General features: G+C 45.0%; 3 long non-coding RNA genes across 3 annotated transcripts; 2 read left to right on the plus strand and 1 right to left on the minus strand.

Annotated features, from left to right (window-relative positions):
- Positions 1 to 754: 754 nt before the first annotated feature.
- On the plus strand, positions 755 to 5,487 carry LOC308200296. Its single transcript, XR_013955444.1, has 3 exons — positions 755 to 940; positions 2,228 to 2,303; positions 4,108 to 5,487. It is a non-coding gene; the product is annotated as an uncharacterized lncRNA (long non-coding RNA).
- LOC308200295 lies at positions 4,163 to 16,806 on the minus strand. Its single transcript, XR_013955443.1, has 3 exons — positions 16,318 to 16,806; positions 12,569 to 15,589; positions 4,163 to 4,283 (listed from the first exon to the last, which is right to left on the minus strand). It is a non-coding gene; the product is annotated as an uncharacterized lncRNA (long non-coding RNA).
- On the plus strand, positions 15,463 to 20,355 carry LOC308200294. The gene is made up of 4 exons (XR_013955442.1): positions 15,463 to 15,576; positions 16,094 to 16,259; positions 16,827 to 16,933; positions 17,220 to 20,355. It is a non-coding gene; the product is annotated as an uncharacterized lncRNA (long non-coding RNA).
- Positions 20,356 to 22,469: the final 2,114 nt, after the last annotated feature.

The following is a 22,469-nucleotide window of genomic DNA, read 5'->3' on the forward strand; positions in this document are numbered from 1 at the left end:
CACTGCTTCTTGGTGAAATTTTAATTTATTTTGTTTTTCTTGTATTTATTGGTGCATACAGGTGTTCAGCAAGCATTAGTGGAGTTTCTTAGGGAAATGGCTGTTACCCAATATCCCTTGTTCAGATACATTTGGGCTCTGCAACACTGCAGAGAAATTCATAATGCCACAAAAGCCCCCGCAGCAGGGGAAGGAGGGACTTCACTTTTGACCTGAGATTTCTGTGCCTCCGTCTTTTCACATCCCCAGGCTCTCTGAACACTTGGTTCTCGTGTGCTGTCATCGCCCTCCCGAGCACATGAAGCTGTTTCACTTGTCTTTCTCTCTGTCTCTCAGCAGATCTCAACAACACCAAGATTCCTTTTGAAACATTGCAGCACACAGAGAAGGCAACTCAGAAAATCTGAAATACCACCCCTAAAACCTGCAGGGGTTTAGCAAGAGAAATGGGAAGACACACACCCTGCTACAGCCACACGAGCTGTGACATGCGAAAGACAACTGGAGGAAAAACTGGGGAGAGGCACTCTGAAAAATGATGGGGATGTCTGAGATAGCAAGAGCCTCTACAAAGGGAAAAAAGGGGAATATGGTAATGAAAGAGGGGAGGGAGAAGCCGCTGGCCCAGTGGTGCTGGCACCACGGCAGTGTGTGAGCCGGCACTTCTGCGAGCTGACGATGACGGGTGCACGTCAGGGCAGAAGTTTACATAATGCAGAAACACACAGCCTCGGTTTTCAGACCTACGGGGTGGGGTTGGTGCCTGTCATCAGTGTCTAGAAGAAATGTTCCCCCTTAACTGGATGATGGTGTTTGACGTGACGGGGATGTGACAGCTTCACGTGTGGAACAGCACCGGCCTGGGTGGGTCTTGTGAAGGCTGGTACAGCGAGCTCAGCACAGAGTGCATCTGCGCAGACAAGAGAAGATAATCGTGCCGGTAAGTCAGCTCGGTGTTCTGCACTTAACAAATGTCTTAGAAGGTGTCTGTTCTTACAGGTTTTTGGTTCACCTCAAGGAAACGCCATTATAAGGACAGAGCAGGTACGACAGCAGGCACAGAGCTTTCTCTCTAGTCATGGTTTATCAGAGCAGGGAGCCCCTCGGAGCCCAGGACATGTTGGGAGGTGCAGGGGGAGGGATTTAGCTCGTGGAAACTGCAGGTTTGGCCATAAGGCAGTTACAGACATGTGGGTGACCTGGGGGCAGCCTGGCATTAGCAGCACCCAGGCTGTGCCCTCCCCTGTCCCAGCACACACACGCTGCCAGCACAGCTGTGCGGCTAGGAAATCAGGGAGGGAAATGTGTGGCGTTTTGTACAGAAGCAGCAGACAGGAGGGGAAATGCAGCAAAGAAAAGCTGTCAAGGTGCTGGGCACGTCTCTGAGGCTGGTGACAACCATGAAGCTCAGCCAAGAGCCGGTGCCCACATGCCACCCGCATCGCCGCGCTGATCCTCGGCCCTGCGGCTCCGAGGTGTGCTGGGCACAGGGCCCCACCAGGAGCATGGGCAACAGGCAGGGTGCTCAGCTGGGCACAGCACTTCCAACAAGAGCATTGATAGGTCTGATCAGGAAAATGCACTTCGTGAGTAGGTTTTGCCATGAAAAATGATTTTACATTGGACACTGAGGTCGTGAGCTTCTTGTTTGATTTTTGGGTAACGTTTTCCCGTATTAATCTGAATCCTCCTCACCTCTCCAAGCTGCAGCAGGAGCCTTGCCTGGGGTCTTCCTAGGGTCATTGGAGAAATGAAGCTCCATGGTGATGCTTTTTGGATGACCCACTGAAGAGATCGGCGTGGTCCCAGCCCAGGCCCCACTCGTGCTGCTCCCCAGAGCTGCTTGTGCTGCTCAGGCTTCCCCACATCCCACCCTCCAGAGGCAGAAGGCTCTGGGTGGTTGTTCCCTGACACGAGCTGTTTCTAAAGCCTGGGAACCAGAGAGGGATGTGCTGCTGCTGCAGGGTGCTGAGCACGGTGCTCGTCAGGTCCCCACAGGAACCCCCTGCGTCACCCTGCAGGCAGCGGGAGGGGAGACAGGCCGCAATCGTGCCAGAGATTGCCTGTCAGCTTTGTGAGCATCCGTCATTATTAGGTGCTCAGGATGATCCGAGGGGCAGTGAATTATAAAAACCACTCTAATTTATTTTGGTGTTTTGTTTTTTTTTTTCTTTTTATCTCCGATTTTTTTCCTCAAAATGCATCTTTTCACACTTCGTATTCCTAGAAACAGCCATGGCTGGATAGCTGCTATTTTATGAATGGACAACGTTGTTGAATCAGCTTAAAAAAATCACCACCAGGTACGTGGCATTTTAAGAATTCTGTGGTTACATCAGGTGCTTAAAATGCAGGGGCCTCAGCTTGCTCTGTGCTCCATTTTCCCACAATCTCTGAAAGAGCCAAAATGGCCTGTGATGCCTGTGGAAAGATTATGCAGCCCCTTCAAAAGTCTGCAGGTGAAAATGAACCAATTGTATCTGAAAGCCTGAGAGCCTGGGAGCCGCCTCATCTTAAGATTCATGTTAATGGATGGATCACCCTCATTTGCAGCGAGGATATCCAATATTAGCAGCGTTTCAGAAAACCAGAATAGACCAGATGCCTCGTAGTCTGCAGGAGAAGATGAAATGTCTCCCAGAGGCTGATTTTCCCTGCCTGGCTCCGTCTAAGTCTGCACCCCCCAGGGAAACAGAATTTGGGTCCCTAAAGGGGACGGACACGAGGTGGCTGCTCTGGGGTTTGCAAAACCTGCATCTCCCCGCTGGCAGCCGCAGCATCCCCCAGAGCAGTGGTGCTGGCTGCTCCTCGTCTGCCTTAATCACCCTGCGACATTACAGGCATTATTAATATCTGTGCACCCAGATGGCTCCCAGCCGCCGTGCCCGGCTCCCCATCGAAGCCGTGTGCTCAGACCAACTGGCTGCACTGGGAATTACCTCGGAGACGTGAGAGGAGCAGGGAGACGCCGCAGACTCTTCCCAGCAGCAAACACCCAGGCTGCAGGCTGCTGAAGCCCATGAAAGCTCTGCCACTACTGGCAGTAATTTTTGGATGGGGCTTTGATACTGAAAAACGGGGATTTGGTTCCAGAACCACATTGTGCTTGTGATTCAGATTCTCTCTGATCCGATTCGTATTTAATTTATTTATCCAGATGAGGAAGGCATCAGGAGGAGGGCACGAGGGTGGGTAGGCATGAGGACCAGGCTGCAGGGCCCTGCTCTGCCTCCTTGCCCTGTGCGCATCAGGCATCCTTTCTCCCCACCAAGATGCCTCCGATGGGGCACGTGCCTGTCTGCCTGCTCAAGGAAATGCAGCAAGTCTCTCAGCAGGGCAAATACGAACAGATGGGGAATCTTGCATCATCCGAGTTTCAGGAGAAATGTAAGGTTAGCTGTGCCTCATGAGATGCAGACTCCACACTCTTTAATATTCTAGATTGCGCTTGTGAGCGAGACATGCTCTGGCAGCATGCTGGATGCTAACGAAGACCTCTTCATTGTCACGCTTACCATTGTGAGACGGCTGGCCTTGATTTCCATTTAGATGTACAATTTGCGAACTATTTTATCAAACAGCTGACACGCTCTGGAGAAGTTGCTTCATTAGATTTATTTATTTTGCCGGAGCGAATCCTTGAGTATAGACATTCTCAAATCACTTGTAAAAATTGTGAAGCAGGGTTCTGCCCTCCGAAGATGGGACCCGCCTGCTAGGTCTTCTTCATTAGGTACTGCTTTTCCTGCATTATGAGGGCTCCTAGCTTTCAGAAGTGCCTTTACCTCCCACATTATGGATTATAAGGCTTCACAGTTAAAATATTTAATCTCGTATTTTAAGTTCTGCTTCTCAAAGGGCTATTAATGCTGCAGTTAACAGCTGAACCACCTTAATGCTTCTCTAGTGGTTTTCTGTCTCCTTTTTCCCTGTTTTGAAAGCGCTGCAGCTGCACTGCTGCAAGCCTGCAGATAGTGGGGTATTTTCCTAATTGACAGCTGACATCTCCCCTGTCTTTTTGCCTTGGATCAATTTGTTCACTGGTTTTATCTGTGCTGTTGATTATCTCATGAGCTCTCAAGATAACAGAGGTCCTTTCTCCAACAGTATTTCTTGGCAGTGCAGAAGATAAGACACGTGAAGTGCTGCAAAGCCCATCTTCCTACCCCAGCCAACACACTGTACCCCCGCAGCACCATCGCTGGCTTCAGCTGAGTCAGGACCTTGTGGACCCTGTGGCAGTGCCAAGGAGCACACACAACGCTTCCCGGAGCTGCTCAGCCCTGTGCACGGATAACACAATTACAAGCATTTGTCTCCCAAACTTTATTAAGGAGTTTCTTAAAATCTGTCTGCAGCACCCCATCATTAGATGTAATTAATGTTTGTGCTGTGGACAGGGGTAACCTTGCAGATCAAAGCTGTAGTAATTCATTTCTTTTCTGTTGCAAACAGCAACAATACCCAGAGCTCCCTTGAGCCGTTCCATCTTTATTAAATAGACAGAGCCTTGGCTGCTCAGATTTGATAAATCAAGGGCCAAGATGTGGGCTGAGGTGCAAGTGCGTATCTCCAAACATTCAATCAACCACCAATATAATGAGCGGAGGGTTGATAATTATAGAAACCTAGCATATTAACAGGCAGAACATTAATGGCAAAGAACAACATAGAAGCTTATATTCCCTCCAGCTGAGAAGGTAAATTGCATTTCCAAGTTATGACAAACTTGACATTTATTATTATCTATTATTATATTATTTATCTCCTTTAAAGTATCGTTTAGAGGCCTCAGATGCGGTCGGAGTCTGACCGTGCTCTGAAAAGGTTATATTTTAAGTCCCTGACATTAAAGATAATATTTCCTCCTGTCTCGGTTCTGCCAGCTTTAGCAGAAGTTAAGCTAATTGGGAATAAGTCCATCTGAGTGTACGGAGGAGTGTGAAATGCAAATGTGAAATTCTCCAGGTATATATTAGGCAGCGTCCTGCACTACCGCTCGCTGAGAGACTAGTAGGAGGTGGCTCTGCAAGGTCCCCGGGTCCTCCCCACGGCACAGACAAGGAGCCGGGGCACATTTGGGCACCGTGGTCTCTTCCACCTGCCTGCACAGCAGCCACCGTGCACGTGGGGAAGGCTGACGAGGGCTGGAACCAACAAAATGAGGTCCCATCTGTGTGATGCATACTCACCGCGTGCCACCATAATTAAGGAGGATGATTACCGCGTGCAGATGTGCTGGTGTTGCACTTTGTCACTATGGCAGTAATTCCCTTTCTCACTTGGAGTTATGAGATAATAACTAAAGGTTTGTATTGTTAGCAGCTTCGTGGAATCTAGGTCCAATTTGTTGTGGCATTTCCTAACGTTCACTTCATCCTCATTGTGCCTAACCCAGGCTGCTACCACACTAATCAGTGGTGATTTTATTCTTAATTACTGCATTTTAAAATGACAATTACATTAAAAATTATATTGTGTAAAAACAAACTTACATTGCACAGATTTGTTAGGAATGGATGAAATAGAAGTCTACCCTTTTCTGGTTTTACAAGGTTTTTGCGAGTTGTTTTCCTTAATGCTGATCATAAAACAAGGAGCTCCCAACTTGTCACAGTATTTTGGTTTGCAAACAATACATGGAGATAGAAATAAAAATTGTAAGAAAATTATTTATAGAAATAAGAAATATGAGTTCCCTCTTGCATGAATAGCTGTAAATTAGAACTCAGAGGAGGAATTGCTGAGGTTTTGGGCTCCCATTTCTGACATAAACTGGGGGACACTGAACTGAAGTGAATGAAGACAAGAGTGGATAGCAAACAGTTCCAGTAAGCCACCTCAGCTGAGCTTGTAAAATATGGTGATTATTGCACTGGCCAGGAAATGCTGGGCTGTGGAACTGGAGGATCTCACTGCCAGGAAAGAAATCACTTGGCTCAGGTGCAGTCTAATATTTCAGCCTAATTTATTTGCAGGTAGGTACACTCATGGGCAAGTATTATGAGCATTAGAAGGCCAACGTGAATCATGGATGGAAGCCTTCCAAACTCCACATAAAAACTTTCCTTACTCACAGAAAAGAGGGACCTGCACTCACATCTTAGCTGTCTGCTTTTACTTCGATTTAACTCAGCAAATTGTTAGTGACATCCGTGTGCTCCACTTCAGATATTTCATAAGGAAATAGTTGTGGATTACCCAAGATGAAAGGCTTCAAATGGGATGAGCTGCTCCAGTGGAAGAGGTTTTCCTGCTGCAGCCATGTCTGGGTGTGCTGGACATTTGCTCTGGCTCAGTAAGAACATTTCTGTGCTTTCCAGGAGAGGGAAGTTGTAGCAATAACCATTTTTGTGGAAAAAAAAAATGAAAATAAATAAATAAATAATCGAGCAGCCTGCTGTGGATTGGTTACTACTGGGGGAAAACGTTTCCATGTCTTGCAGGTGTGTCCTACTGCAAACCCTGGCTGAACAGAAATACTGTACTTTTCCCAGTTTTAAATCATGCCATCAGCATCTGGCTCATTTTACGGAAGGACAATCTGCACCCTGCAGATTAGTGAAAGCCTCCATTTATTATCATTACGTCAGTAATGTACCTCATCCCAACTCTTTGCTAATCACTCCAGCAATCATCTCGGGATGAGCTGCTTGCTGGGGACAAAATGCCCTCGGTGGGCATACAAACCCTTCTGCACCCTGTGCCACCCATGGGTTCACAGCACCCAGGTTGTGGCAGCTGCTGCACCATCGCCTGTTAAAAGACACTGCTTAATTCCTGGTCTGTTTCTCTCATTTGAGACTGTTCGTCTTTTATTCTCAGATAATGTTTTTAAATACTGTATTGTGCAGGGTTTTTTTATGAAACTCCTTCAGTGACCTACTTTGAGTTTAAAATAACCTTATTAGCAACACAGTAATGATAGTTAGCCTTCCTACATACGATTTGACTTCAAGGCATTGCTCTAACTTTAGGCAATCTTCACAGTGGTTGTGAGAGGCAGGTGTTCATTGCAGTATTTTGAGACAATTATGTTAAAAATGGAGATGATGCGGGAAAAAAAAAAAAAAGATTGTTAGGCCTGTTTTCCACAGATTTTTTTAAAGTCTAATACTAAATTTTGTTGGGAAAATGAGGTGATTAAGAAACATGGAGGTAATGGCTGTCTAACCTTTAGCCGGGAGAACCTCTCATGTATGAGCAGCAACAGGAAGGATAACAGCATCTGCTCAGTCTTTACTGGTACCAAGACCATTCCTTGCATCTCAGTCATTTGTAGCTCTCCTGGATAATTTGACATAATGAAGCAGGCAAGAACAAGTTGAAAGCCCAGAAAAGTATTTCCAAGCTCCAACCAGCTCTAAAATATTTCAGAACATGGCTAAGTCCTGAATAGGAGAAAAAAAAATAGTGCTGTACTTTGGCTGCTTGTTCTTTTCAACGTCTCTTGCTAAGCCCTAGACTAAACCAAGTCCCTTGCTTATGGGACATACTTGGACCATTGCACGTTAGCCTTCCTTGGCCACCTCTTACCAGCCTCCATGCTCTTTTGAAAAGAAGTAAAAAACATCCAGAGGTAAACAACTGCTGTGTTGTCACTGCACTTAGAGCTGAGCCATTCCCTGAGCAGCCAGAAAGCCCTTCGCTGCTCAATTTTTGGACCATGCTAAGGCATTCGATATGCTGCCATATGTTTTGGCCTAGAGACTGGATTGAATGTCAAACAGAATGAGATTCTATATGTAATTCGGTGATTCATAGGACAGACATCATGTTGGCACATTTGAAACAGCTGCGGGAGCTGAGCCTCACGGAGGAATACCTGAAGGGGAAAAGCGAGCGGAGCGGCTGCCCTGAGCCCGGTGCTGGTTGACTGGGCTCTCCGGTTTTGACCAACAGGTCATCTCCTAACGCCGAAGAGGTTTTATATGCCTCTGTTGCAAAGAAAGGAATCCAAGGTTTGTGTATTTTCCGTATACCCTGCCTCAGGGCACGGGCTGATCCCCACCACGAAGGTTTAACCTGAGGGATCTCATCTTTGCCCGCCGCAGTGAAGTGCTGACACACTCCCACGGCGATGAGACGGCTTTCCTCCGTGCCCGCATTCATCTGAATTCCCCGGAGGTGAATCTTAAGTAAGAAACAATAGGCTTTGTGATTCATTATCGCTGGCGTGTGGGAGAGAAAACCCCGCTGTGCTGCGAGAGGCTCAGCTCAGCATCCTGCAGCTTCCCGCAGCACCAGCGGGTACCTGGGGCTCCTGGTGGGACCTTCAACCTGACCAGACTGTGATGGGAAGGCCAGGCACATCTTCTTCCATTTGCTCAGCAGAGATTCCGGGATGACCCCCTACTAACAAAAAATGCTTTCTACGTCTTTAAACTCTTCTAAGGGATGTGGGCATGTTTATTGTGGGAATAGCCGGTGCTTGCTGCGAATACGGAAGCATTTGGGATTTTGCTACCTTTTTACTTGATCAATTCTTCTGTTCTCCTAGTTGTCATCTGTGGGAGGTGGACCTCACTCTGACTCACCCAGCAATTACTGGGGAGGAAATCGATGGACAAAGTGGTTCCCATTTTGGAGAGCCAAGTAGTTGTGCTCCAGCTCATGATGTTTTTCAGGTTTTCATCCAAATGAAAACATTTTTGGCTTGTCAAACCGAAAGCAGAAATCAATTCAGAGCAACTAAGTTAATTCGTTTTCTCTAAAAAGAAATCATTTAAAAAAATATCTCTGCATAGGGAAGGCTGAGGTGAAAAATTATGTGAAATTATACAATGAAATTTGTTTTAAAATGAAAATCAAGGTTGTACTTTGAATATCCAAATGCAATATTGTACCACCTACAAAACCATCATTATTTTTGTTGGAAAGCTCCTTACTGTGGGTTTCCCTTTTGATTAATCAGTTGAAAACTTCCGGAGATGATTTAGCTGGTCCTCATCTCATTAAGTTAAGCAAGAGATTGAATAAGTGGGCAGACCAGGAGGGGATATATGTGAGGGAGCCTTGCCCAGGCGTCTGGGAACTTGGCCTGTACACACACCACACACTGACTGCCTCACTAGGTGGCATTGGGTTCCTGAGGCAGGTCCTGAGCTGCAACTTCAGAAAGAATTACGCTGGATGCGTCACTGTTCTTAAAAACAGAATATGGCACCGTGACTCATCCCACATAAACCTGTTAGTCCTAAAACACAAAGAAACGCTTATAAATGTCTTCTGGAAAGTTTATTTCCCTGTTCAGATTGCTGAAGCAAATGGTATGGTACCACAAATCCATTCCACTCTTTGTGCATTAAGTTTTTTTCCTACTTTTCTCTGCCAGTAACCTGAAATGGAAAATACCTGCAAGAGACCCAGTATTTGCAGCTGTGCCACGGAACGTCAAGTGCAATGGAAGGCTGACCTCCGAGGCTTTCAGTAATATTAATAAATTGTCACTCTTTGAAAGCCCTGTTGGCACTGCATTCTCATCCTTGCAGAGTCATTTAAGCAGTTTCTACATAATGAAAATTATAGCACCACATAGTGCTTAATGAAAACACCTGGTGCCTGCATCTAACTGCTTTTATTGTAGCCAAACATCTCAAAGGATATTTACAGAGATGGGCTGACACCGAGGTTCTCCTTGATGAGGAAATCATCAGAGGCTGAAGGCAAGATGTACAAAGCTATGTTCTCTTCTCTGCTCGGGAAGAAGTGGCAGCTGCTTGTTTAATCAAGGAGAGCTAGGGAGCATCCACATGCCTTGAGGCACTCACCTGTGGGACAGCTTAAACCAGGGTGGTTTGGGAACCATCTGTGCTGCCACCTCCCTGAGAGACACCTGGGAGCCTCTGGGGAACGCACCCAAAGGGGCTCAGCAGTACGGTCTTGGTTTCAGGGCAAGAAACATACACTTGCAGGGAGAAAATCAAATCCCTGTTGTGCAGGAGGGCTGAGGCCTCTGCTCCCCAAACCGGCATTTGCAGAACCAAAAGGCAGAGCAGAGCTGCTGTTCTGGGAGGACACAACCCAGACGTGCCAGGAGGGAGCGTGTGCTTCGCCTGCCCTCAGCAGGATTCGAGTGTGCCCAAGGTCTGTGTCAAAATCAGCCCCTTGCATGGTGAAAGCCAAGGGCCTGGTGCCTCGGCTCTCCAGATCGGGTGAGGAATCGAAAGTATGGAGGTGCCGTCACTTCCACACCCCTCTGCTGGCAGCATCGCCCAGGGACCTGGTGTCTGAGCACACCGAAAGCTGCAGAGGTGCCTTCAGCCTGCTCAGGGCAGAAATCCCAGAGAGCCCCTACGGGAGGTAGACTGCTCTGAGAGGAGCACAGAGAAAACTGCATTAATTTAAGCGCAAAATGAAATTAAACAGAAAATTTGAAATGAGGGAGATTGTTGGCTGTCTCAACAGGAAATTACTGTCCCCTAACACGGTTAGGCAGCCTGGCCCCAGGGCGGCTGGGCAGAGCACTGTAGATGCCCTGAGCACGGGGAGGTTTGGAAGGGGGATGCTCAGGACTAGTTCAAGCACTTCTCAAGAGGCAACGCAAACAGCCACAGTTGGCCAGTGAATCATTGACTGCTGAGAGGTGACAGACACATCCAAAGCACCAGATCAGCCTCCTGTCATTTGTCTGATGGAGTCTGGTGGGAGAAGGGTGATGATCAGGTGTGAGGAGGTGACAGTCCCTGCACAGCCCCTGGAGGCCCTGATGTGTCTGGTCCCCTGGGTCATGGGGCAGAGATGGCATCTTCCCCCTTGGGACAAAAACACACAACCCTCCTAGAGCTCGAATGCAGTCAGGGTAGTTTCCCAGCCTGCAAAATGAGCTTTTCTTTGAGGGGCTGCAGAATGGGCTTTTCTTTTTTCCTCAAAAAGGGAAGGAGCTGGCACAAGGCAGCACCCTGAACCAGCACTTTGCCAAATGCATCCTTCTTCATCTCCCCATGGGTAGCAAGCGTCACCGAACCCCAACCCCATACTGACCCTCTCTACAGAGCAAGGGTGCCTCCGACCCTTCAATTCTTCAGTTTTAGTTTGAAATCACGCAAGGGATTACAACTGCTGAAAGGAAAGGGCTTTCCTTACTCTTTCCTGGGAAGGCTGAAATGTTGAAGGTAATGGAGAGGGGACATGAGAAGGTCCCTGGGTGAAAATAACAAAGAACAGGAATTAACAAGTATAAAAAAAATGCTAGCTTTGTTCTCCCAAACTTGTGGCAGAGCCCAAGCCCAGAAATTCTGCAAGGACAGAGTGGATCAGTGATAACCCTCAAGAACAGAGAACAAAGTGTGTAACTGAAAACAGCGTCATCTTCAGTACAGTTAGAGAACAGAGCAGAATTAACTCAGCTGGTGAAAACATCAGCTGAAATATCTCCTCCTTTTCACCAACAGGTCGATGTTTAATGAATATTTCCTATTAGAAACAGCAGGTAAGTTGGAAAAGGTCTGCTGGCAGGTTCCAAGTCTTCTGTAATGTTTGAACATATTTCACCAGTTCAGAGCTATGTTCACATTTATGCTAATAATCCCTCTTAAATACCAATTTAAACACAAATTCCTGAAGCTAAAACCCATTAGATATTTCTGTAGGTGAGTGCTGAAGATCTGAGAACTTGCATAGCACATATTGTAGTATGAGAAATAGCAGCAACCTAATAATACTAACCGCTTAGTAAACATAATGGAAATGAGCACAGAACATTGAATACTTAATACAGCTCCTTTGTAAGTGTTAAAGACTGCCTTAAAGCTGCGGGTAAGGAGATAAGGATTTGGCAGCTTCTTTTAAATGAGGTAAAACATAAGATGCTAAATTATGCATTTCAAGATCCAGAGAAGTCAGTGAAAACATCTTCAAAAGAAAGACTTAAGTGTAAAGGTTCCCCGTTTGCTGACTTCTGCCTATGCGCAGGCAAAATACATCTTCATCCCAGCCTTACGTTTGGTGGGAATTCAGATTTATCATACCTTTTGCTGAGTTCATGTTGGAAGGCAATTAGTGAAAGAGCTCAAGCAAGAGGCCATCAATATTGCTCTGCTTGATTAAAAAACCCATCTGGAGCTGGCAGTGAAGTAGCCTGCTATTGGCAGGGGTTATTTAGTGCATCACCGTTCCTCTGCAAAACTCTGCATTTCCTCCATTATCACAGGGTGAGATCCCTGTGGGCGGAAACTTGGGAGACGGTTTTAAAAGTGAACGTGAAACAGAGTGAGACCGTGATACTTGTCAAAGGGATCAGCCCTAGAGGCTGCTGGCTCCCTGGATTTTGGTACAGCAGATCCACCTGAGGGGCTTCAGCATCCTCTGGGCTTTAGACCACCATTTGCTCCTTTAACTGGTTATCAAAATAACCAAGGGTGAAGTACCTGGGTCTCCTGTGTTTTAACCCTCGTGGTCTAAGGACATGAAAGGGGCGAGACCTTCAGGGAGAGGTGATATCTTGCATCTCTAATAGCTGGAAAAAGAGCCAACAAAAGCTCTTTTTCAGCTCTAAAATCTTACTGACGGAGGGCTGTGTGGGTTGAGCACTTCACAGAGAACACAGAAAAGTAGAAGTGAAGCCTACCTTAAATGAGCCTTTATTCCCACATTCTTCCTGTACTGGACTTCGGAGCTAAATCTTCATCCCAGAAGAATGGGTTGTGTGTCTGAGCGAACGCCTGATTGTTCCAGCTGCATCAGCTGCTCCAGGGCAGGCACTGCCTCTCCTTACCAACTTTCCCTTGACCACAGCTTAGTATGCATGCAGCAATTTGGCATGTCACACGTTCATCCCCTCCAGCCTTGCTGGCTTGCTCCTGCGCTAGCTGCAGGAGAAAAGCCACCGTGAAACTCCCCCAGCTGCAGTTTGTTTCACCAGTTTATTTGTTTGACACGAGGGTGGGGGACCACTGGAGCTCTGCATTTCCCAGCTGAAGCAGCCAGCATGGTGATGGTGGTCAGCATTTAAAATGGTCAGCCAAGGGCAAAATATCTATTTACCCTGGCTGGGAGCTGTTAGTGATTGAGGAGGTCTGTAGTTGAGGAGGAGGAGGAGGAGGAGGAGAAAAAGGGGCAAAGAAGATGAAGGAAGGAAGTTAGGCATAGTGGGTACCGTCTCATCAGTACTGGTTTCAGCTGCGCTCCCATTTTCATTCAAAACAATTGGTTCCAAAGAAAGCTACTCCCAGGAGTGGAACCCTTCAAAGCTGAAAGGCTTTATCTTGGGTGAATCACTGAGTCATTAACAAAGGAAATCAGCTTGATCGCTTATTTTTAAACCTGCTTTTCTCAGATTCCTCTGAAAGTGGAATTTCACAGCTCTCACAGCCCAGCCTCTGCTTACTGCCTGCAGCAACTAGCAGTTGTGGAGCAGCACTTCAATCACCTTCCTGCGTGCAGACTTTCACAAAGGCCTGCATTACCTTTCACAGCAATATATGGGCTATTTCTCACCAGCCGGGGCATTATTAAGTCCTTTCCAGCTCAAGGCTGGCACATTTCCTTTCAAGGTTTCAAACCTGAAGATTAAAAATCATGGAGAAATTCTCCTTCAGTTGCTGCTGGGACAAAACCCTTGGATTTTTCAAACCCCAGGACCCAGATTTAGCTCTGGCGTAGCAGGGCATGGCTACTGTTCAAGTCGCTCCGTCTGGATGCAGGACACTATCAGCTGTAGGGACTTCAGGCCCTATGTTGCTTCTCTGGCCAGGGTACTGGGAGGCTGTGTACTTCCAGATCCAAGCAGACAGGGCAGGATGTCATGTGGAGGGATCTTCTCACAGGAGAAGGATGGAAGAAGAACGAGCTAAGCCTGCTCCCTGCCATCTGTTATTAAAGCATCTCGGTTTTGCCAAGATCCTCCACTTATCCGCAGAAGCCTCCCCATAACGCTGACTTTCACTCCTTGGATCTGCCTGGGTCCTTCTTCTTTCATTCCAAATCGCTCAAAAAATGCCATAACGTGAGATTTGTACCAAGCCAGGGCCTCGGTCCTGCTGCCCAAAGACACTGAAGCATGGCACATCTTGTGTTGCTGGCAAGGGCGCTCAGGCACTGAGGGAATGCAAAAGATGATTGAAAAAAAAAATAGATGTAACATTTTAACAAGAAAACAGTTATCTGGAAAATAAGGTTTTTCCAACCTTAATGATCCTATGATTTCGCCTTGCCTGGCAATCCTGGTGGTGGAATACAACAGTCAAAAGAATGACATTACCCATATGACATATTCACATAATTTTGAATTGAAAGTCTGGTGTTATTCTTTACCTTTCTGGGTCAGTCCAAGCTCCCATATAGTTTCCATTGTAGGAAAACCATTACAAACAAACCTATTAAAAGTATTTTTACCTGAATTTTATTACTTTAAGATAAAGCTAATCACTGTTAGAGTTTGGGGGAACTAAGGAGCACACTGATAATAGAAATTGAACTCTTCCTTCAAGCTACCAGAGGGGAAGTACTTAATCTTGGGTAATTTCACCCCAAAATCTCTTATGCACCTGTAAGCTCCCATTTTCATTTTTCTTTATTTTTTATTGACTCCAGTGGATTCAAGTGAACGACGCCACCAGGCAAGAATATGGCCCTGAGTAATTTATTTTTTTTTATCCTGAGAAAATACATCTAAATAACACCATAATACAGTAAGGCTGTACAGAAGAATATGGAGAAGGAGAAATTACTGAAACTCAGCCGGACTGTTTGCCAGGATGATATTACAGAGCTGGCAATGGAAACAGTTCAGTTGAATATATTTATGATCAAACTCAACTGAAAGATACCGGTCACACTGGATTTTAATTAGTTTAATGGTTATGCCTAAAATGCAGTCAGATTTATCAACTGGAAATCCCTTTAGCAGTCCTTATTTTGTGAAGAAGTAGTGCTAGAGGACCTTTCCAAAACAACAAGAAAACATTACTCATACATTGTGTACTACTTAAATACAAATATTGCTTCAGGTCTCAACTACAAGGAAATTACTGAGATAGCTTCAGAAGTATTGTCTGATTAATTTATTTTTATTAAAATATTTTTTTGAAGATCAACACGCTGCTGAGGCCATACTGCATTTGCAACAGTGAGTGGATCTTTTTGGAAACCCCAGGGACCATTCCCAGCAGTATTTGCAAGGAGAGCAGACCTGCCCTTTCCTCTTGGGGGTCAAAGACTCTGTCTCGTTTTCTTTGCTTATCTTATAAGGCACAGATCCTCCCTCTGCCCCTCCCAATGTTTATTGTTTTCAAACCAATGGAGTATTTATCCATGCTACCCATATTGCTAACAGAAAAATTCTTCCTTAATGCAATAAGTTTTTTCTCTACCAGCCTACTTTCTGTTTGTGTTATACATCAATCACACACTCAGAGAGATGTGATACAGAATGCCATAAATTCATGAAAATCACTAATCAGATTTAATGCTGGGTGAAGGCCCCCAAATCACCTTCAGACTGGAGGCTGGTGCTGGGCTTGGCAAGGTGCTCTGCATTTGAAGACTTCACCGAGCAAGTCTTCAGCAGCTGAACCTGTGCTTATGGCAGTCACTGGGGATGGTGGTCAGGTTTTCAGCTTTGAAGAAAATCCTGAGGTTTGTTTTCATTCTAAATGAAAAAAAAAAAAATGTATCAGAATTTTCCTGTAAACATGTTTTTTTCTTTTTATTTGGTTTGGGAACATGGGAGTGTTTCTTTTCACTCATGCTAGATCACGTAGTTCTGATACAACACTAACTTTTGTTTCAATAACATGAGAACAGCCATAGTCTGGTACTTATCCTGTTATTACAGCTAATATTCTACCGTATCAAAGTCCAAGTGAAACAGCTTCAAGCTATTATGAAAAAAAGTATTCTGACATAATAGAGAAATGAGTTTCTCTGTTCCATCCTCTACGAGTTCACTTCAGATTTCAAAAACTTCGTCCAACGCCAGGCTCCTTTACAAGAACATTTCTAAGGCAAAAATAAAAAGAAAAAACCACCACTCCTTTGGAAATGAGTTCACTTGTTATTTATTCACACAAAATCGTAGCCGCCTTCTGCACGCACAGCCTAGAGGAAGAGAGCTGTGTTTCCCAGACCCTTTCTTCTCCTCCGTCTGCCTTAGAGGAAGCAGCTGTGAGCCGAGGAAGCCCAGGAGCCGTGCTCTGGTGATGCAGAAGCTGCAGCTCCAGCGCCGGGACTGGCCCCGGGGACCCAGCAAACGCCCCGCGTGCTCCCAGACACCTCGGCACCATCCTGCCCTGCTCTCAGAAGTCGGCTCTGTGACGGGGGTGAGATGACTCGGAAAATAATAATGAGGCTTAATCTAATTGAAAACACTTTCTTTACCTTTGGAAAGGTTCGGGTCCCAGCTCAGGCGATGACCTTCAAGATCTATGGTGGAAACTCCAGCAGCGCTGACGAACGTTACATAAATTATCCTCCCTGAATGCAGAATAATCACCACAGTTAATACAGTTCACTAGTTAAATTTACTTTATTGTATTTCACACAGACCTATTTACACTTTAAGACCCAATTTGTTCCTGTCTACTAGAATACATATTGATTTTCTCAGTTTTAACGTGCTGCAGAGCAACATTGAGGTGAAGCTCTTCTTAGACTGAGCCTCTTGCAGCAAGCAGTATTTACATCTGAGAATAAGGTCAGTTCTCTACCACTGGACCTGCAGGGCTGAAGCATCCAACCACCACCAAAGGCCAATTTTATAACAGTTAATAAAAGCCAGAACGACATGAAAAATGACATGTGGAGAGCTGGCACCCAGTCCAGGCTCTGACTATTCATTTTCTAAGCCTTCCTGTAAGAGTTTCATTATTTTTTTTTCAATATTCTAGTAACAGGAAAGGGATAAGGGGTGATTCCCTGGCTTTGGTCCCCCAAAAGTGATGCAGCAGTGTGAACAGGGGTGCTTTAAAACACCGTGGCTGAAGGTGTAATTCTGGTGAGTATTTTCATATGCTGTGCCTATTCATTGTCATCAATTATTAATGCTGCCTTCAAATCGGAGGTTTTGGAACTGAAGCAAACTCAAAAATTAAAGTTATTTAAGCATAACATCATTTCAAAACAGTTGTAGTTTTTTTAGAAAGAAGCAAGTAAGCAACATAATTCTTGTCTTAATTCTTAAAGGCAAGTTCTCAAACATACAAGCAATTTATTTCTATTCTCATTATGTTCCCAATAGTTTTGAGGGTAAAATATTTTTAAATGCCTTTCTAATCATTAAGGAAGAGCATCCACCTGCAGCACTGCAGCATCAAGGACCAGTGGATTGGGGTGCCTGCCTATGGAGAATTTGTTGCCTGAGGGTGGAAACCATGGCCATGCTTCCTTGGGGGTTTTCTTAGCATTTTAACATTTTGCATGCTGCAAACATTACTATTTTTTGGATAATGATCTTACTCATTGAAATAACTATCAACATCTCTGCAGAATAGGCATCTCAGAGGGACAAAACTATTACCAAGAGTGAAACTTGCAGCTGAAGAGAACTGGAAGGGAATAAAATGGGGGAAAATATGGCATTTTGTCTAGCTTTTAAAATACAAAGCTTTTGGAAATGTGAAGCATTTTGTCTCAAAGCTTTCAAACTGCTATTGGATGCTTCATTTGAAAGAATAGCTGTTTTCTTTTAAAGTCTGATTTGATTGACAAAAGAAAATCATTAAATTGTTTACAGCGAATCAGACCTTTTAATTCTAAGCCAAACAAAAAGTGTCAGTTGTACACAAGCAATTTTGGTTAAACCTGAGTGTCTTTGCCCTCGGGATGAAGTACGCATGGAATGTACAACCTGTAGGGCTTCAGACAGAGCACATGGCAGTTGGACTTGCTCTGTGAGGGAAAATAAAAAGACGTGGCAATCATTTGAAATTAGAGATCTGCCCGGGAATGACAGAGACAAGAAACTACAGCAGACATTACTAGGCACTCCGCTTTTCTTACATGAGGTGTTTAATCCTGCGGCTTGCAGTGGTTCTGCACTGACATCCCTTTTTACATCTTCACTTTTAAACAGCCCAGGTTCCTCACGGTTCCCATGGGACCAGAGTTAGACCAGTGCTCATCAAGTCCTCCTCATAGTACAGAAGTCATGCACCATGCAAAGGTAGGAATGAGAGCTGCAATACAGACACTGGGATATATGTGACTGATTGGCATACATACCAGCATATGGCACCCAATTCTTCTTTAGAATATAGTAACAGCCTCACTTGAGTCTACTACAAGAGATATTTGCATGCTGAAGGGCAGTACTCTGCAGCACATTACAGTTTCTATGGAAATACATGTTTTTGTTTGCTTGGTATCTGAAATATAATGGCAGACATGGCAATATCCACACCAGAGGGCTGGTATTATAAATGGCACCGTGGCTGTGTAATCCCATGCCCTGTGGAAAGCTTTGTTGTGTGATGTAAGGGCTGAGTAGTGATCGGCATTTAATTTGACTCTAGGGAAGCACAGGGGAAGACTAATGAGCCTATCTGTGGACAGCTGAATGTTTAAAGTTGCTGTTACACGGATAGCCCTTTCCCTAAAATGTAACGATTTACATTTTTACATAAATTCTAATCAATTTGACTTGTAATATTGCTAATAAAACATGATCTTTGCTGCAACTTATCTACAATTTTAACGTAAGATGAGATATTGAAAATGAGCAAGAAAAAAAAAAAGTGAAGAAAGAAAAAGACCAGAAAGAAGAGAAGCACCAAGAATGTTTTATCTGATAAAGGAATTTTGTGGTCAGTTAATCCATGGATCTCATGCCTCAGAAAAAAATCTCATTGCTGAGTGAGACTCAAACCTCTGTATAGACTGACATTGGCAATGTCCAAGGCAAAGTTCCTATTGAAATCCACAACACTAATATGGATTTAAAATAATCCTATTGAAATGTACAGAAGGTGGCAATTCATAACCAGAATCAGCAAAGCAACTCATCTATCTAGGGTGTATAAAAATGTCTGTGCAAGGACAACCCACAGAAGCTACTTTGCTAAATGAAAATGGAATTGAAAAAAAAAACATATCTGAAGGATCCTGTCTGTAAAAATAAATCCCATGTAGGAAGCTACACTGACAGAACAAAATAATTGTCACAGATGACTCTTCTGCACTATCAACACTAAAAACCTCTTGAAGAAAGGAAACCTCAGCTCAGCTCCCAGCTCCTCTCTGGAAATAGCAGCAACAGTGAATTTTAATCTCTGAGATGATTGCATGGGAGAAAACAAAAATAAGAACCTTCCCAAAGCTGTTACAAAGCCTGGAAAAGCAGCTAGGTTTGGTCATCGATTCCAGGTTTTGTATTGCATAGATCATTGCGTGGATCCAATCCTGAGAGCTGCAGCTTCTGCTGAGCTGCCGGTTCCTGGGGGTATTTCCTGGAGCCACCAAGAAACAGAGGGGACGGTACGCGCTGTGAGGTGCCCCAAGCAGGACTGAACCCCGAATGCCCCATCTAAGCTGCAAAAGTGAACTCAACATTGAAAAAGAAGTCGATGAAGTTTTCATTAATAGACATTGCAAGGAAAATTATTACATGACTTTCATCCTCAGAATTAGAACTCCAAATTGCTGTTCGTTTGGTTGTTTCGTTTTTTTTTTGTGTATTTTTTTTTTCAGGGGGAGGGTGTGTTTGATCATTTCACACAAATTCCTTGGACCTGGGGGGTTGGTGCCAGCTTTCTCATGCACATCCCTGCGATGGGACGAGATCCTGTACCAGTCGTGATCCTGCACATTTCTGCTGCCCACATGAGGATGAACTACTCGCATGAGGGAGAACTTGTGACACGTTTAAAAATAAATCCCTGTGTAAGTGCACTGATAACACTAAAATATGTCTCCAGAGCTGCATCTGGAGAACACCTGAGGAAGCCATCAGTGGTGACGCAGTACCTACCACTCTGTCCTTCGTCTCTGCATCCTCAGCCTGCGATGCCTCCCATGTCCAGAATACAGCAGCATGCATCAGCCCCAGTACAGCAAAGCATCTGAGAACATTTCACTCTAAGCAGACACTTAAATCTTACATTAATATCAGTAGGACACAGGCAGCTGCTTAAACACTTTATTGAACAGGAACAGACTTAAGCAGGCACTTACACGCTTTGTTCCATCAAGACATAAACTACCTCTGAAGCAAATCAATGAATTTTCCCTTTCTATATGCACATGCATAAAACATGCACCCGAGCTGAGCGCTAAATCAGAACGTACTTTCTTCCTCAGTCTAAGTAAATTCTTGTTTGCTCCAGACTCCATTCCTGCCAGATATTTTTCATTTCAGCTCCACTAACAGGCACAGCAGGCTCAGCCTCTGTGTCTCTAACGAAGTTATTTTGATGGACACAATGGAACACGTTCTGCATGCCTTGCATAAAGAAATAGGCTTGCAGGACCCATCAACAATGACAATGCTAGTTCGCCATACAGAGTCAAATAAAATAACGCAGGTGGAGAAATTAGAAATATTAATCTGCCTCTAGATCCAGGCTTTTACCAATCTGAAAAGGAAGATCTCCAAATTATAGCACTTTCAGAAGTGCACCAAGCTAATAATAAATTAGCTCCCACCCTACCTGTTTTTCAGCCCATCTGGCTGGAAGGTACACACAGAGGCACCTACTAAGTTTGCTGTGGTTTGGGCTTTGTCAGCATTACCATTATTAAATCCTGTTTTCAGAGTTTTATAACTTACCTGTGAAAATTTACTCCAGGCTCAGGGCTGACATTTAAAACGTCAGCTGAGAAGAAATTAATTCCCGAAGTATATTTCTGAATGTGCATGGCTGTTGGTTTGGTTTTTTTTTAAAGTTGCACGAAAGTAAAGGGAATTGAAAGTTGATGGGCTGGGATGCTTTTCCAAGTAACAAATATTTTCAGCCCCACCCAGGGAGCTTTCTAGGGTTGTTTTTATTTAAGGCAGAGACATTGTTCTCACTCCCCAAGGGCTTGACTAAAACCAGCTCATCACTTCAGATGAGCCATACCCTAAACCAAGGAGATGGTTCTTCCACAAACTGTGCAGCTCCACAAGGCTGTGACACTAATGCAGCACCCCGGTGAGACACTGTGACACTGTGACACTGTGACACTGCTCTCAGTGACTGCAGCGGGACCAAGGTTTCATCCCTCCCTGGTGCACCGACACCAGCCTCTGTCTCTCCTGTCCTTGTGACCCAGCCTGTGATCCCGCGATACACCTGTGGGGTATATATCTGCATCTCAATATTATCTTCCTGCCCCATATTCTTCTCTAATGGCTCTCCCTGATGGAAGTTTAAATCCACCCTGTCACTGCTTTTTATGAGGAGCCCCCTTGCTTCTAGGAGTACTGTACTCGTTTTGAGCCTTATGGTTGATCAGGAATGAACTAATTTAGCCAAGGCCGATCTAAATGACAAACTAAGTTTTTCTCTAGTGGGCATTTAAACTTTTAAAAAAGCAGAATGATTGTAAAGACAGTTTTGAGCCAAGCGTCTGGCAGGCATTGCATTTGTCACTAGGGAGACAAGGGCCATCAATCTAACTAAATTGCTGTGTCTATATGAAATACTTGGCAATAATCAGGCAGTGGAAAAAAACAGAAAACAAGCACAAATTGTAGGCTTTGCACCCCCAGCCTTGCAGGAGTGAAAATGAGATTTTTTTTTTATTTTTTTTTTTTGCTTCTTTCCCTCTGCCATTTTGGGCTGCATGCTGCTGGTACGGGCTGACATTTGCTGTCTGCCCAAGCAGCAAGAGCAGCCTGTGCAGAGGTGAGGAGCATCGCTCCCAACCAGCCAGCTACAAAAGAGCCAGAAGGGACCTTCCCAAGCCCATCAGGGAAGGCATTACTTGGTGGCAGCTCAGTAGCCACGAGGGCCATGAGGACCACTTGCAAAACTGCTGCACACCCCCCCAGAAGGAGCTGGTCCCACTCCAAAGAGCATCCTGCCCTGATACAGTGTCCTAGGAAATGGGCAGTTCTCTGCCTCCTTCTTCCCGGTGATCCTGACAAAAAACCTGGACCAGCACGGACGTGATGCTGACAGTCAGATATTTTGGCAAAGCCCACTTGTAACAAGGTTTTTTGTATGTACCTCTGAGTAACGCAGCGGCAGATTATTTTGCCGTCAGGATGTACCCTCCCTGCTCAGAGCTGCTGGTCAGCCTGCTCCCAGCAGGGTCAGAGCATCCTGCCTCGGATGCAGTGACTGAAGAGTCCTGGGGCAGTCTGCCGTGCTGAGTCGCCCTCCAAATTAGTTTTTACTGGTGTTGTGCGGGGTATGGTTCCCAGCCGCTTTTGCCTAATGTTCTCTTGCCTTGTTGAACGTTGGAACACAATTTCATTTCAGGCCAGCACACTTGGCTTCTGTGCATTTGCTTTCTCTTTTCTCCCTGTCCCAAGTACTCAGGGTGATTAGATTAGGGTTACTTTGAGGATTATTCAGAGAAATCCAGCCTTTGCCCAGCCTTCTGCTGCT

The sequence above is a fragment of the Anser brachyrhynchus genome, assembly GCF_964034855.1.
Source record: "Anser brachyrhynchus genome assembly, chromosome: 10".
Taxonomy (NCBI): Eukaryota; Metazoa; Chordata; class Aves; order Anseriformes; family Anatidae; genus Anser; species Anser brachyrhynchus.